General features: G+C 40.9%; 1 protein-coding gene across 4 annotated transcripts in view; it reads right to left on the bottom strand.

The window, feature by feature from the left end:
- Dync2li1 (dynein cytoplasmic 2 light intermediate chain 1) overlaps positions 1 to 1,494 on the bottom strand; it is a 32,053-nt gene that overhangs the window by 16,446 nt on the left and 14,113 nt on the right. The gene's annotated exons all lie outside the window — the stretch shown is intronic.

Here is a 1,494-nt window from a genome sequence, read left to right as displayed (position 1 = left end):
TCTCCAGCCCCTGATAACAGCTTTTAAATGAAAATTTTCTCTAAGAAAGTCTATGATGGGGGCTGGAGAGATGGCTCAGAGGTTAAGAGCACTAGCTGCTCTTCCATAGGTCCTGAGTTCAATTCCCAACACCCACATGGTGGCTCACAATTATCTGTAATGAGATCTGGTGCCCTCTTCTGGCATGAGGCAGAGCACTGTATACATAATAAATAAATTAAAAAAAAAAACAAAAAAGAAAGTCTGTGATGGCTGTTCTTAGTAGTCAGTTTGACTACAACTGGGCTCAACTAAAACCCAAGTAGCTAGATATACTTGCGAGAGGTTTTTGTCTTAATTAAATCATTTGAAGTGGGAAGACCACTTTTGATCCAGATCTTTTGAGGGGGGAAGAGTCATCTTGAGCCTGGGCCACACCGGCCGGCAGCCTGTATAAAGGGCATGGAAGAGGGATGTTTGCTGGGCCACACCGGCCGGCAGCCTGTATAAAGGGCATGGAAGAAGGATGCTTGCTTCCCCTCTCGCTGGCAAGTCCATTCCTTCACCACCATTAGAGCTACTTCTTTGGGGTTCCAGCGTATCCTCAAGATAAGCTGAGACATCCATCTTTGTGCACTGAACAACTACTGGATTCTTGGACCTTTCATTGTTTGACAGACATTGTTGGACTAGCTGGACCACAGCCTGTAAGCCATTTGAATAAATCACCTTTCTAGCTATATATAGAGATTCACCCTATCAGTTCTGTCCCTCTAGAGAACCCTGACAGACAGCATTTCACTGGGGAAACTAACTACTTTTAAGGTTAGACTACATACCCAGCCAGCAGAACACAAACAGAACATCATCTCTGGAGGTTCTTTGTCTTGTAATGTTGTCTCAGAGCTTTTTCCTCAATTATTTTTATCTCTTACATTATTTTTATTTTAATTTATTTCATATGTATATATATTCTCTCTTTTTACCCTAATTTGCATATATATTGTGGCTTCCAGTTTTGTGTTTTTATGGGATTCTTGAGTGGGTCTTTGGGTCTATATTTACTTCTTAAGCCTTTTCTTGTTTTTTTTCTTCTGTTTGTTTGTGTTGTCCTATTCTGATGTGTTAGTTTTTGTCTTGTATTATATTATATTTTATTATTATTCCTTCAAAACCTTTTTATTTTTTAATAAACAGAATGGGGTGGACCTGGATGGAAGGGAGGATGGGGAGGGCGTGAAAGGAGTGGAGGATGGGCAACCCTAATTAGGCTATACTATATGAGAAAAAGTTTATTTCCAATAACAGGAAAGAATAAAACAAAACCTAATGGCACTGTACAGTTATCTACAAAAGACCAGGTCTCCACCTGGTGGCAGTCACTCTCTCTGTGACTCGAGGTGCTCTCTGTACCAAATGTCCTATGTACACATAGTCACTTTTGTAGTTGCGCAGAAGGCTTTGTTGGTGAAGTGCTTACCAAGAAAGCCTGAGGCCTGGATGTTCTGATCCCCA

This window comes from Microtus ochrogaster, chromosome 16 (genome assembly GCF_000317375.1).
Source record: "Microtus ochrogaster isolate Prairie Vole_2 chromosome 16, MicOch1.0, whole genome shotgun sequence".
In the NCBI taxonomy this organism is placed as follows: Eukaryota; Metazoa; Chordata; class Mammalia; order Rodentia; family Cricetidae; genus Microtus; species Microtus ochrogaster.
The sequence above is the reverse complement of the archived record's forward strand: the minus strand, read 5'-3'. Positions and strand labels throughout refer to the sequence as shown.